This window comes from Lissotriton helveticus, chromosome 6, assembly GCF_964261635.1.
Source record: "Lissotriton helveticus chromosome 6, aLisHel1.1, whole genome shotgun sequence".
NCBI lineage: Eukaryota > Metazoa > Chordata > Amphibia > Caudata > Salamandridae > Lissotriton > Lissotriton helveticus.
In genome coordinates, this window is record NC_136067.1 from 496,430,649 (window position 1) to 496,446,035 (window position 15,387).

Sequence of the window (15,387 nt, forward strand, 5' to 3'; positions counted from 1 at the left end):
GCAGCATACCTTGGCACCAGGAGGCAGTCCATTTAAGGCCAGCAAGATATCGAACCAGGTAATCGCTGGAAAATGGGGTAAGCGGAAGAGAGGCCATAACTCAGTGGGATAGGAAGGGGGCACAGGCACCAATTACAACACCTTCACAAAATATCTGACATCGGTCATGGGGCCATGGAAACAGACACTGTCCGTATGGAAGCTTGTCTGGAATCTACTTTAAAGAGATCTGGTGCCCCAGATCACAGTCAACCTGATGTACACCCCATTAATGTTGACTTAACTGAATTTAATGTCAACATGCCCCCCACAATTACTCCACGAGCCGTTTCAAAGCAGATTTTTCCTGTACCGGCAAGACTTAATTGTAGCTAAACTGGCCACTTTCGAGAAACACGATACGTTTTCGTCCTATACAAATACATATTCAGCCCAGGCACAGGAATGTAACCCTGCATCCCTGCCCCGTCTCCCTCAGGAGAGCGCTGAACTTGTGAACTCGCATGTACCACTGGCTACCAGTGCAGCTGTTCCCAATTCAAGTCCCCAAGGAGGATGACCAGTTCCAGAGCAGCGAGGCCCTGACAGGCCTGACTACAAGGGCCTTCCAAATGATGATGGCTCCTGTACTACGTACTGGAATGAAGCCCCCGTTGTACAACCCCACATGCTCCCAGTCTGCACTCCCTATACAATTGCAAGAAAATGCCACCCATCGATTCCTCATGCCACATCTCCTTACTGAACAAGGCTCACCACTGGTTGAAGAAGCATACTGGTTAGTCCAGAGACTTATCTAAAGACATAGTTACTGCCAGGCACGTTTCGTGGGTTGTCCCATGGGAGAAAACATCAAATGGTGACTGTGTAATCATAACGTTTAGGAGATCAGAATTTGTCCAGGCACTACTTCATTGTCTTCTCAAAACAGCCAGTGTTTCTGATGGTGTCAGAGCCCACACCCTCTGCTTTTTTTTATGACTCAAAACCCTCCCCTCTATGGAACACAAACGGTAAGAGTCATCAATGTGGTCAAATAAGCGTGACAAAAAGGGAGGCACCCAGGTTTCACCATCGGCAAAACCCGAAAAGCAGTCTTCCCATTTTTAATAGATTTGAAGCTTTCTCATCCCGGGAATAACTAGATTTTCTCCTACAAGACACCTACCACCCAGTGGAACCCATGGACTCTGTAACCCCTCGTAGGCCTCTTCAAGGTCAGCCCTCCACCTTAACGAGCCAGAATAAGAGCTGGAGCATAATCTAGTGGAACATAACCGGACTCTGATCAAAGTTAAACAACCCTGACTGGCAAACTTTAGGACCAGCACTCAATAAGTAAGTGTCAAGAGACCTGGATGTTGGGTCAACCCCACCTAGATGGTTATGCCAACTATCCTGTCCCAGCTACTGCTTTAAATTCGGGCCAGGCCAAAGGTGGCCTGGTCACCTTCATATTAGTAACACAGACTCTAAAGCCCATGAAGTTACTTTCACGCCATACTTTCACATACTTATAATGAGCCTGCATTAATCTTACGGTTTGTTACTAGTAAACTTCTATAATAATATATTTGATTATGCAGTTACAAAAGTGATGGATGGGCTGGAGGAAACTTTACAAAAAGTGTATTGTGAGCACAAGAAGGATTTACTAACAATTTGGGTGGGTGATTTTAACATCCAAATGTGTAATCCTGAAGCCATGTCTAAATGTGGTATTAGAGATGTTAGATCAATCCCTCACACATTTTAGGCACACTCCAGGCTGGATTCGTTGAACAGAGTCTTATCCGCAAATAATTTGATCGCCCAAGATCTACATCATGCTAAGTCCTGGCAGACCCCCAACATTTATGGGGCAAGATTTAACATCTATTATTGATCACATGTTAATCTCCAAGGAACTGTTGCTGTCTTATATTGGTTGTAATGTCTTGCCTAGCTGCATAAGTGACCACGACCCCCTAATTTTGGAACTCCAACTGAATTTTTGTGAAACCCCCCAAATGCGCATCATTGAACACTAGAATTCAGTAAGAACAAGGGAGTTAATATCAAATGGGAGAGAATAGACTAGGACGCTTTTTTCTTTTTTAAGGACCTTCTCATTAATAACGAGTCCGAAATTGCTATGGTCCTTGAGACTGATACAAATCCTTCATAAGCCATCCTAAATCATTACATGGCAGCTGAGCTAACTAAAACTGTTACCAAGGCCAGTGCCAGCCCTCGATGGTTTAATAATACCACAGGTCTCTAATGCTAGCACTTGCCAAGCGTCCACGAGACAAAGCAGGTGTAGCCTTGGCTAGGAAATCCTACATAGAAGCAATAACCTTAAAGACAGCGAAAATAAGAAAGAAGGCCTGGGAAGATCTTAGGGCAGCAATCACGTTGAGACTCCCGAGCTTTTTGACAGGTTGTTAACTCACCAAGTGTTTTGTGAGATGAAACGCCAAAAATTGAGTTGCTGATACAAACTAATGATTGGGTGGCACATTTTTCAGATATCTTTTGATTAGGGGCCCACCTCACCAATGCTCTGACAGATACTGTGGTACCCAGATACTTGAATGCTGTTATTGCCTTAAGCAGTAAAATTGATGTTAGATGTCACCCTGGCCACTGAACGTGAATCTCTGGGAGAGCACCAGGGCCAGATAGAATCGCTAGAGATGTTTATAAATCACCACTACAATTCTGGGCACCCTTAATTACAAATGTCATTAGAAGCTCTATCGTAGGACCCCTAGTGAAAACCTGACAGGAGGCCATTACTGTCCCCGTTTTTTTTATGAGGGACAGGAGCCAGCCCCATTGCTATTGCGCGATCTCCCTGCTAGTCAGTACAGTAAAGAACTTGGGTAGGGTGATTTTAATGAAGTTGGAGGACTGAGCAGTGGAGTCTGGCACTCTCGAATGTCCAGTTCTGGTTTCGACCCGGCCTGGGAACCATGGAACAATCCCAGAATCTGTCACTTATTGTCTAAAAAGATACCAAGGCAAAAAAAGGATGTGTTCATCTTGCCTTTATGGACCTAACATGTGCCTTTGACACAGTAGATCGATCGAAACTGTGGTCTGTCATGTCCGACCTAGGGAGATAGTGCTATTATTAATCTGCTCTGTAGGCTCCGTTCGAACTCCACTGCAAAGGTTCAATATAGCAATGGTTAGCTTTTAAATGGATAAATGTCCCTTCCAAGCCTGGGTAAGGTCCCATTTCTTTTTCTAATCTACTTAAATGGTCTTGAGGCCCGTCTGTGTAGTGTGGGGAAGGATATGCTGAAGCTCCCCTCTTAACACGTCCCACTTTTACTTTATTCAGACGATGCAGTACTTACTTATAGCCAGAACAGCCAACATATTGCACTAAATCATTTATAAGGAAATACGGTCCAATGCTAGCCTAAACAAATACATTTTTACTTGGGGGCACTGAAATTTAAAAAATCCCTCAGTTTAGATTCTTGGAAGTCCCTGTTGACTTGTATTGGACATTTCTGTGAAACAGAGCCCTTCAGTTTCAAAGGTCAATAGACACGGTTTTTAGATGTTCTAAACGATTAGGGCTCAAGCCAATCGAGGAACTGAGTTTTTAAAATAAGTGTCTTTCAATCCTTTCTTTTGGTGCAGGTGTCTTGAGTTATGCCAACAGTAAATCCCTTCAAATAATAGAGAATACATTTTTAAGAAGGTTGCGTGTTGTGCCACAATCCACTCCTGCCTCATTATGCCATGAAGAGCTGGGCCTGTCCAATTTGGAAGAATATTTAAAACTACAACCGCTGTTATTATGGCTCAAAATTTGGAAAAACCGTAAGGCCCACTTCTGCAAATTAATCTTGAGTGACTGCGCAACTTTGGAAAGCTTTTTAGAAATCACCTGGCTGAAGTTTATTAAACTTAGCTTTACTAAGCTGGGAGGGCCAGAATATTTTTTCAACCCATAAATTCTTGAAGTTGTTTCATCTAGTCGAATCAAATACCTTTTTATAAGCATGTTAACATTGTACGGGTGGTAGATAGAAGCACCAGGGATAGAGAGCTCATTCTATTTTCCCATGCCTGGCCGTGCTTTACCTACATATAGTCGTAAATGAAAGCCATAGATTCTTGCTGGCTAGGTTTCGTCTGAAAACCCTACATTTCTTGACAGCCTACCCAGAACAGGGTTCCTGATTTTCATGTCTTCCCCCTTGTCCCTGTGATAGTTCCGCATGGTAGTGCACTAAACACTTTAATTTATTTTGCACTCTTTACACCACACAGAGAGCCTAGTTTCTCTGGCCCCTACTTTTAACACAGAAAACTCATTCCCACTAACTGGCCCTGGGCTACCTTTATGATCTGGGCACTCCAGAAACCATATCTGTGTTCTTGAATTATATGTTAAGTGTGTTTAAGATCCGTAATAAGCATTGATTTTACCCATGTATGTGTAAATGACCACGTATTGTATGGTTTATTTATTTTGTTTTTGGATGTAAACTGTCTTAGCCTGATTGAGTGGAAAAAGGCACTTAAAGTGGGCAGGATTATGCAGCTAACCTATAACCTTGACCAGTGGTGTGGTATTTCATAATAGTGAAGTCGGCGTCGGGGGATTTTGAAACTTTGTATAGCAAGAGGGTTTCCCGATCAATTTTTACTTGCTAATGGACACGGACTCTCGAATTCTTTGGAGGGCTTTATTCACTCAACTGTTTCCTTCATCTACCTACTACACTCTGCCCCTTCCAATGCTAGCCACCTCCCTTTCCTGTCCTGTCCACGTCTCTACCCCTCAGCCACTAGTATGCTAACTTGAATTATTACATTTCCCCTCTTCTTCAACAAATGCAAAAGTCACTTGTTCTTGCAACTGCCTGTTACCTTGATGATAGCATTAACATATTCACAGTTCTTCAATCAACCTTACTGTTCTTCGAATGGTTCGTCGTGGTCTCAGATAAGCCTCTGGACTCTCACTTTCCAGTTCATCGGGACGTCCGGGCTCTGAGTGAGTGCTGCCGACTGCTGTATCTTCACTAGCCATGGCTGTCACTGGAGCAGTGAGAGCATCTTTGACTGCAGAAGGACATTTTTGAAAATTTGACACATTTCTTGTGATACTCTTGTTCTCGGATTCCGCGGTGATCATAGTTCCCTTTTGCTGAGTGACTTAACGGCTCAGCTCGATATCGACAGTCCAATTTTCTCTGTTGCTCTTGTTTGACCAGTACCCAGTCTCCCTCATGGATGGACGGAGTTCTGGCTCTCCTCCGAGTGTCCGCGTATGACTTCATCCTTTCTTTGTTCTTCCAATCAGTTATGGCAAGATCGTCATGATCACGTTCATGTGTGTTAGACTGGAGGGCATTATCCAGAGTGGGTATCCTGGTCCTTAAACATCGTCCCAACATGAGGGTGGCTGGGCACTTGCCAGTGGTAGCATGGGGGGTTGTTCGATATGCCCGTAGGACTTCATTTAAAGCCGTTTGGGGGTCTCTTGTCAGTGCCGCTTGCTGGAGTGTCTTTTTCAGGGTGGCCATAAATCTTTTGACCATTCCATTTGCTTGCGGCCATAGGGGAGTAATCTTGCGATGTTTGAAATTAAGATGTTTGGCAAACTCTCCAAACTCCTGCCCGTTGAATGGCGGCCCGTTATCTGTTTTAATTGTCTTCGGTATGCCCCACGCAGCAAAGACTTCATCGAGAACAGCTATGGTGATAGTAGCCTTCGTTGATGAGAGGAACTGGGCGATGGGAAACCTGGAGTATTCGTCCTTGATAACTAGGATATCTTTGCCTGATTGAAGAGGACCAAAGAAGTCCAAGGCAACGTCTTGCCAGACACCATTAGGTAGTGCGGACATCTGAAGGGCAGCAGGAGGCTCTCCTTGGCTCACTAGTTGACATTGAGGGCAGTCTTTTAGTGTCAGTTCTACCATCTGATCCAATAATGGGAACCACACTCTCTCTCTAAGAGCTCTCTTGGTCGCCACCACTCCACGATGTCCTTCATGCGCCAGGTTCGCATTTGTCTTTGTTTAGAGTAAGATTCGCATCCAGCAGGGCATGACAAACCCTGTCAAGCGCCGTGTCATGTTCCTGCACTGTTGCACCATAAATCAGGATGTCGTCGCTGTAGTTTAGGTAATTTGAAATGTGATGGATTGTCTTTCTTATGGCTTCTTGAAAGATCTCGGCTGCAGAAGAGACCCCAAAGCTAAGCCGCTTGTATCTGAAAAGTCCGAGATGAGTGGCAAACGTGGTGATATACTGGGGATTTTTCATGTAATTCAAGTTGATGGTACCCTTTGTTAATGTCTAACTTGGGAAAGACTTGAGCTCCATTAAGGGACGCAATCATGTCACTCATAAGCGGCCCCTGATGTCGCTCTCGCTCGATGGCGGTATTGGGTACCCTCATGTCAACACAGAGGCGCACTTTGCATGGGGAAGAAAATTCTCTGGTCTCGGAGTACGAATCCATCGGTAGCAACAGATAGTTCATCTTTCACATGTTTGAATGCATTCAGTTCTTGTCGTGCACTCGGTTCCTTTAATTCATCTTCATCTGAGTTACGCCAGCTGTTTGTTCGAATGCGATGTCTCACCTGCTGTAGAAGAGCGTCTTGGTTTGTGGCATCCCGAATGGCTTCTAGTGGAACCGCAGGTGGCCTGGCGTGGTCAACCACAAAGATGTGATTGTGGCCTTAGGATGCCCTGACATATACTACAAAAAAAAATAGCAAGGGGTCAAAAGCAAACATCCCTACGTAGTGACTGGAAAGCAAAAGGAAATGAACTACTGGTGTGTAGTGCGAATCACACATAGGGTCTCCTATCTCTTGAGAGAAGATTCCCATCAGTCACCACTCGGATCCACCCTTCATCATCTGGGATCCTTCACCCTCGGAGGTAGATTGTGAGACCCACAGTGGACTGGCAGATGTTGGAAGCCTAATCCTACCTGTGGTGTCCAGTGTGAGGAAGCAGCTAGATACCACGTGGATCTTATTAGTCTGCAGAAACATGTCGACCTCCCATCTCCAACAGTGGTTATTTGTTTAGATCACTACGCACTCATTTTTATTTTTAGGATTGAAGTGAACCTTAATAAAGAATTTTTTCACTTCTCTACCTAATTTTATAGTTCTTTCCACAACTTCACTTTGCACTTCACTTATTAGCACTGCTTTCAGTCACCATAATACATTTAGTGTTCCCCTCACACTGGACACCACAGGTAGGATTAGGCTTCCAACATCTGCCAGTCCATTGTGGGTCTCACAATCTACCTCCGAGGGTGGAGGATCCCAGATGATGAAGGGCGGATCCGAGTGGTGACTGATGGAAATCTTCTCTCAAGAGATAGGAGACCCTATGTGTGATTCGCACTACACACCAGTAGTTCATTTCCTTTTGCTTTCCAGTCACTACGTAGGGATGTAACTTAGTTTGCGTTTGCTTTTGACCCCTTGCTATTTTTTGTTGTAGTAACTGTTCCTAGGGATAGTAGTACTGCTGGGTCGTTAAACTATCCCTTAGACCCTCTTTCTCCTGGTTTGTTGAATGCCTTGACATATAGTCAGTGGGATTGGCAGCTTTTCCGGGCTTGTGTATGATGGTGTAGGTGTGCTCTTGGAGACTGAGGCCCCAACGTTCTATCCTGGGGGCATTTTAGCTCTCGGATTGCCAAAGATGGTGACTAATGCTTGGTGGTCCGTTATCAATGTGAAGTGCTTGCCATACACAAAGATGTGAAAGTGTTCGCATGCCCATACAACGGCTAGGCTCTCCTTCTCGGGCTGAGAATAAGCTCTTTCTGTATCTGTGAGACTTCTGCTGGCTGGCGTATGCAACAATGTGTCGTTGGTCAGTGTCATGGTCAAATTGGGCTAGTATGGCTCCTAAGGCAACGGGGCTGGCATCCACCGTGACTTCTGTTTTCCTCTTAGGATTAAAGTAGGCCAAGTTGTTGGCAGATTCAACCGCCCTTTTGATATCCTGAAAGGCTTTTTCACATTGTGTTGTCCATTGGAACGGCTGCTCTTGTTTTGTGAGTTGACGCAATGGATAGCTGATGGTGGCATAGTCTCGTATGTACCTGGCACAGTAGCTCGTCATTCCTAGAAAAGATCGCACATCTCCTACATCCTGAGGGCTCATGGTGTTGTTCAAGGCTGCTACTTTTTCGGGATCAGGCTTCATTCCTGCGCCTGAGAAAATGTCAGTGTGGACCTATGAAATTCGCATTTGTCTTAATTTAGAGTAAGATTCGCATCCAGCAGGGCATGACAAACCCTGTCAAGCGCCGTGTCATGTTCCTGCACTGTTGCACCATAAATCAGGATGTCGTCGCTGTAGTTTAGGTCATTTGGAATGTGATGGATTGTCTTTCCTATGGCTTCTTGAAAGATCTCGGGTGGAGACCCCAAAGCTAAGCCGCTTGTATCTGAAAAGTCCGAGATGAGTGGCAAACGTGGTGATATACTGGGGATTTTTCATGTAATTCAAGTTGATGGTACCCTTTGTTAAGGTCTAACTTGGGAAAGACTTGAGCTCCATTAAGGGACGCAATCATGTCACTCATAAGCGGCCCCTAATGTCGCTCTCGCTCTATTGCGGTATTGGGTACCCTCATGTCAACACAGAGGCGCACTTTGTCTGGGGTACCCTTTTTCGGCATGATCACCACTGGAGAAACCCATGGAGTGGGTCCATCTGGTCTTTTAATGATGTCGGCTTGCAGTAGTTCTTGTAATTCCTCTTCTACAGCCCTTTGGAGATGAAATGGGACTCTTCTGTGATGCTGAGCTACAGGAGTTACCTGTTCATTGATATGTAGCTGCACTTGACAGCAAGCCATTGTTGCCGAGTCCTGTGAATAGTTTGGGAAATTTGTGGATGTCTGGGTCATCATTGACACTGTATAGGATCTCTACCAGTCGGAGTCGTTCTGCTGTGGGAAGGCTGAGGAGGCAGTCTGCTTCTGGTCCCTCGATTACATGTATGTAAGCGGACACAGTGTGGTTCTTGTGAGTGAGAGTGGTTGCAAACTTTCCTAGGCAAGGAAGTGGTTTTCTTGACATCCAGGTATACACTCTCACGTGTGCCGGGCTCAGTGAAGAGGTTGGATTCATCCTGCGATATTCGGTCACTGGAATGTAGTTTAGGGAGGCGCCACTGTCAAGCACAAACTTAGCCACATGTTCACCCACCCGGATGTCGAGTCGCGGGTATTTCTTGAGTTGATCAGGATCTGCCACCATACAGATGTATTCATTGCTGTCCTGTGACACAGGCGATGGCGACCTTGACTCTTGTGACGGCGATCTCCTGGACCAATATGATTTGCGTGATGCTCCACTTGATTGTGAGAATCCAGTGGATGATCTTCGGCGATCTTGTACCGCTTTGGCGTGATGGCGCGTAGTCGTTGGACGAGATGACCTGCCATGTTCCCTCTGTTTGTCTCTTCGTTATTCTCCACAGACGTTTTCAAAATTGTTGTTTCTCCCGCATTTCCGGCATTGTTGTCCAAGGGCGGGACATGCATCAGCGTGAGTGAGGGAAGTCGTATCCGCATCGATAACACTTAAGCTGACGTTCCCGTCTCCTGTCCGTTTTGCTTGAGCTGTGACATCTGCGACCCGTGTGTTGATGATGAACTTTAGGTCTAGACGGTCTTTGTCTACCATGAGAGGATCTGCGGGTAGTACGAGATTGAAGTCGGAAGGCTTGTTCAAGCTTTTCTGTACGCCCTGCTTCCATCTTCTTGGCGTGCTCTTCCGCCTGGTCATGAACTCTAGTCATTTCTTCGATTTCGTCTAACGTATAGCTTTTCTTTAGAAGTTTAGATGTCGCCTTCTTAGTGACTCCGATGGACAGTCTTCTATAATGCGTAGTCAGAGAGCATCTTCAGTGGAAAACGTGTCAAATTCACAATATCGAGCCAACCGTCGAAGCCGTGTGATGAACGTGCTCATAGGTTCTTCCTTCTCTTGTGCGGCTAGGTTAAAGCTGTACCTTTCATAATCAACATTCCTTTTGTGTGTAAACTTCCTGTTTAGTGCGTCGCGCACTTTGACGTAGGACACAGCATCCCCCGCGGGCAGTTCTTTTATGGGTTGACCAACCTCCTTTCCTATGAGGTTACGCAGAGCGATTAATTTCTGATCTTCCTCCGTCACGCGAGACCCTTGCATGAAGTCTTCGAAGTCTTAAAGCCACTCTTGCCAGTGAAGGCCCATTCCTCCTCCAGCTACTAGAGCGAGCAGCTCAGGTGGGCGTAGGAAGGAAACACCCATCATGCCTGGTCGGCTGGTACCAGCTGGAGTTTGGTCTTGAGTTCGGCGTGACGGTGATCCTGACATCCTTGGAGTGGTTTTGTGTCGTAGTAGTATCCTCAGGTAGTCACTTGCGGTGGTGTCTATTTCGTGCAATCACGCACTAGCTGGTGACACAGGATATGGTACTGCCTTTGTCCACTATAGGGATCACGCACTTATGGACAGCCTGTCCTCTATCCCTTTTCTGGCGTCGCAACACTCTTTCCGCTGAATTGTTTCACTAGATATCAGTTTTCAGGCTTGCATTTGCCTTTGCTTGATTGTAGAATCACTGCTGCCTGACTCTAAAATGACCGCCTGCTATCCCTGACAGGGGATAGGTGCAGATGGCATGCCTGACTCCAAGATGGCCGCCGCCGTCAATCTCGCTTCCCGCGAGATTTGGCTCCGCACAATACACACCGGGGCCTCAGCATGCACAGGGAGGCACTCACCGCTTCGACGATCGCGTCGATGCAAGGCAGCAAATCAGGGTAGGCTCCCGACATCAACCCAGGACTCCAGGCGGCAGGTAAGACCGGGATGGGCTCCCGGCACCAGGCAGCACGTCGCGGGGCAACACGTGTGACTGGGGTGGGCACCCAGATCACAGCGCTCATCTGCGCTCACAAACACCACTCCCACGGCTCACGAATTAGGAGCCACAGCAAGCGATCCACAGCGCGGCCAGGACAGCTGGGGGGGGGGGGGGGGAGCACCCAGATGACCGCGCACACCGCGGAAGCAACTCCACACCCACGGCGTCACGGAAACTAGTCGTCCGCTGGATTCAGGGAGTAGCGCGTTCAGGCCATGCGCTGACTCATCCCACCCTCGTTGCCAGTTGTAGAGTCGTCCTAGCAATAATGGACAAGGACTCTCAAATTCTTTGGAGGGCTTTATTCACTCAACTACATACTACACTCTGCCCCTTCCCATGCTAGCCACCTCCCTTTGCTGTCCTGCCCACGTCTCCACCCCTCAGCCACTAGTATGCTAACTTGCATTTTCACACCTGGTTCGAGGTTTTTGTAATTAAGTTTGGTGGTAAACCAATTGCTATGTTTCCCTCTGTTGGCACAACATTCCATAATCGCCCAATTCCCCCTTACCTTTTTTTGGACTGTTTTTGGATGTTTGGTATAGCCGAGAAAGTTGTGCTTTATTTGGCTCTGTGAGTTGCAGAAAATAGTAAGGGCCTTTTAGCATTGTATCTTTTCAATGGCTTAGACGAAATTAACTTGGTGCCTTTTTAGCCCTAACCACTAATTTGTCATGCTTTTTTATCCATGAAGTGTTCTTAAATGTACTGTGTGAACGGTCATACTTTTATTTTACCTCAAGTATTTTAACATGTTGGATATAATGCTGATATGATATTTTACATGTCACAATTTTGTGTGTACTTCTATGGTTTTATCTAAAAAGCTGAATAACGATTTTGATTGGATGAATTCCGGTTTCGTACATGGAAGACAATCTTCCTTCTAGCTATTGCCTCAACCAGGGGATAAGGGAGAGATAGAGGAATTTTCACACAAAGATCCCCAATTCACTTTTCACCGTGATAAATGAATCCAGATGGTGTTTTTGCCAATGTTCTGTAGGTCAGTGTTTTTGTCATCAAAAACACTAAGCATTGTGAAAATCAAGGCATCACTATTTATAGTCTCTTCTTCATTCCATTCCTAATAGTATTAGCATCTTGAATTTCACTTCAAGGATCTTAGATCTCATCAAAACGGAGTATTGTTTTCAGAGACTGCTGAGTCACATCCTATATTAGGCTACTAATGCATGGTATAATTACAGGCTTAACCAAGCTGCATGCCCGACAGGTGGCACTCCCATTGCAAACTCTCAAGAAAAAGTATGTGTCTTGTGGAACAACCCTTTAATTTAGAGGGGACTGATAGCCCAGTCTATGGAAATGTGTTATAGAATTTGATCATGTAATTACCCACTTAGATGTCCTGACATTGAGTGACTGAGCAAGAAATTGCCAGGGCAACTATAGACCAAAATGTCTGTAAGGAGAGCAAATAATTAGCATCTATAGAACCAGGTCTTTAAGGCCTTTCTAAAGTGTAGAAGTACTGTCAATAAGGGTTAATAGCTGAGATCCTGTTTAAATCTCGGGATAGATGAAAAACAAGGCATTCTGTGAGTTCACTACATGGCTGGGTGCATAGTGATTAGATTTTTTCCTTAAGTAGAACTGTCCCGAAGGGTGAATGGTTTTATGCACGAGACAGAGGGATCTAAATAATCAGAATAATTATTGATAGAAAACCGGACATGAAAGCATAAGTCTACACTGTCAATGCATCTTGCCCCCACACCTTGAACATGGTGAGGAAGATCTTCAAATGGCTCCCATGCAACACTAGAAAAACTCACTCAAGAGCTAGTCACCCGCAAGTTGGACTATGGTAGCATCCTCTATACCAGGATCACCAAGCAACTCACTAGAAGACTATAAAGTATCCAGAACTCAGTAGCCATACTCATCCTAAACCTTCCATACAGAACTCGCATTGAGCCACACCTTGGGGAACTCCACTGGCTCCTGATACACAAACGCTCACTCCTAATTCAAACTCCTCACACACACATTCAAAGCACAACCCAGCTCACGTCCCAACTACCTGGACAGTTGCATCTTCTCCTTCCACCAACCACCTAGACACCTCAGCTCTGCATGACTCCTACTCGCACACATACCATGCATAGACCAAAAGAGATCAGGAGAACGGGTGTTCTCCTGCATTGCTCCTAAAGCGTGGAATAGCCTCCAACTCCACATCAGAGCCTCCTCCTCTGTTCTTGAATTCCAGATGAAGCTGAAGACATGCCCTTTTAATTAACCATGTGTTAGACCTGGCATCTTTGGCATGGTTTCCCCTGGCTTTTTGCCTCTACCTCCTGTATTTTTAACGCTGTGCTGGATTTCGTTTTTGCTGGTTTAAATGCTTTGGGCACTTTGCCACTGCTGATAAGTGTTAAAGTGCAAGTGCTCCCTAGGTAAATTGTGATTGGTTATCCCTGATTGGCATATTTGTTTTACCAGTAGGTCCCTAGTAAAGTGCACTGAGTGTGCCAGGGCTGGTAGTTCAAATGCTTCGAGTGGGCCTGCAGTACTGATTGTGCCACCCACAGGAGTAGCCCTAAAATGGTGTCTCAGGCCTGCCACCGCAGTACCTGTGTGCAGTTGCTAACTGCCATGATGATCTGACCAGTGTCCACACTGGTCAGGCCTAACCCTTCCTTTTCTGTGCACATTGGACACCCCTATGGAAGGGACTATGTACCCCCCTGGGCAGGGTGCAGTATATGTGAAAAGTAGAGCATGTACTAGTGTAGGTGACATGCTCTGGTAGTGAATTGCACCCATTTTCGTTTTTCACTATTGAAAGGCTATCTTGCCTATAGTCTATAATGGGGAATGCTGTGTATAATGTTTACCTGCATATCTTCCCATAGGAGCAAGATAGGAAATTGAAGTCTGGTATCCCTGAACTCCGAATTTAATAACCCATCTTTTAAGAAGTATGGTTTTTAAATCCTGTGTTTGAGAACAGCACTTTTAGAAAGTGGCTGTTCTCTTGTCTAAGCTTTCTGTGTGCCTTTGCCTGTTTGTGAATTGACTGTCTGGTTTGTGATTGACAGAGGCTGGGGTGGCTCAAGGAGGCTGGCTGGGTCAGCCCAGGGCTGAATAGCTCCATCTGCATCTTGAGTGGTGGGAGGGGAAAGCACCTGGGCCTGAATAGGGCTGTGTCTGCCTTCCAAAATGCTGGCTCCACCTCCTGCTGGGAGTCTGACGACCCTGCCCCTCTCTCTCAAAGGAAAGAAGGAGTCTGGTAAACAGAGTGCTCCAGGACTGACCAGAACTGGTTTGGACAAGGCAAGGGCCTCTCTGCCTTCAGAGAACAAAGGAAATATTGGTGCAAAAAGGGATACCCAGACCCCAGAACTTTAGATCATACTGGAATCAAGAAGGAACCTCTGCCAAAGAGAAAAGCTGGAAGACTGAAGAGGAAGGACTGTCCTGCTGTGTGTTTGTGGGCTGGCCTGCAGTTGCTTTGTTGCCAAGGAGAGGGGATGAAATTTGCTGTTGCTGGGTCCCCTTGCTTGAAAAGATCTCCAAGGGCCTGAGGAGAGATGGCCTCCTGTTAAGAAGTCCCAGGAACAAAAGGACTTCACCCCCAGCTTCCCCCCTGAACTCTGCTGTGTGAGTTCTGACCTGCCTAGAGTGCTTGATCCATTTGTGGGGCCTCTGGAGGTTGTTGCCTGCTGTTTGGGGAGCTAGAAAAAAAGAAAGGAAGATCTACAAATTTGCACGCATTGCTCGCTTGCGGAGCACATCGTCGACAGTGCAAGAGAATTCCTGTGTCCGCGAAGATCGCCGCAGCGCCTGTTACCTCTGCAAGAACCGACGCATTGTTCACTTGAGGAGCGCATCGCCCCGGTGCAGGAAGATTCCTGTCTCTGAGAGTATTGTCGCAGAGCCTGTCGTTGCTGACTTAAATCATCGCACCGCTTGCTTGCGGACCGTATCATGTCCCTGAGAACATGGTCGCAGAGTCCAGCGCAAGTGCATCGAGTGGCCACGGCAGAAGAGGATCAACCCTACGCCGTACATCGCTGCTGCACCAAAGATCATCCCCGCCCCGAAGATCGTCATGCCTGTGTGAGACGCATCCTACCGGAGAACCTGCTCGCCGGAATACACATAAGGTATTGCATTGCTTCCCATACAGACTGGATTCGTCGCAACACGCCCGCTGCGTGCGGCGGGGTTGTCGCACCGCCTCCCCAGGGTCTCAAAAGTGACGCATTGCTTGTTTTTTGTTGCTGCAGTTGCCGCTTGGAACTTTTGTCGCATCTACAGGTACGTTGGACTAAAACTGACGCAACTGTGGATTATTTTGACGCAAACCCTAGAACTCTTTTAAAATCATATTCTTGGAATGTGTATGTTGGATTTTTGTCGTTTTGGTCTTGTTTGGTTTAGATAAAAATACTTAATTTTTCTAAACTGGTGTGGAGTCCATTTGTGGTGTTT

At 46.1% G+C, this 15,387-nt stretch overlaps 1 protein-coding gene across 1 annotated transcript in view; it reads left to right on the forward strand.

The window, feature by feature from the left end:
* LOC144762707 (elongin-A-like) overlaps positions 1 to 15,387 on the forward strand; it is a 586,446-nt gene that overhangs the window by 361,555 nt on the left and 209,504 nt on the right. The gene's annotated exons all lie outside the window — the stretch shown is intronic.